The following is a 227-nucleotide window of genomic DNA, read 5'->3' as shown; positions in this document are numbered from 1 at the left end:
ATTAAAAATATCAGGTGAAAGTCAGAGCGGTATGTTTTTTTTAGATGATCCTTTGACCCTTTTAGCGTTTTTTTTAACGAAAATTCTCTACGTTCTTTTCTTGTTTTCTTTTTCCACCCTTCTACCTTCTTGTTTTGGCATTTAATAGGACTTGATTACTCACAACACTTACACATCAGCACAGCAACCCTCTCTCTTCCACAATTTCTCTGGCTTTCTTTTGATTG

The sequence above is a fragment of the Penaeus monodon genome, chromosome 30 (assembly GCF_015228065.2).
Source record: "Penaeus monodon isolate SGIC_2016 chromosome 30, NSTDA_Pmon_1, whole genome shotgun sequence".
In the NCBI taxonomy this organism is placed as follows: Eukaryota; Metazoa; Arthropoda; class Malacostraca; order Decapoda; family Penaeidae; genus Penaeus; species Penaeus monodon.
Note: the sequence above shows the minus strand (reverse complement) of the source record.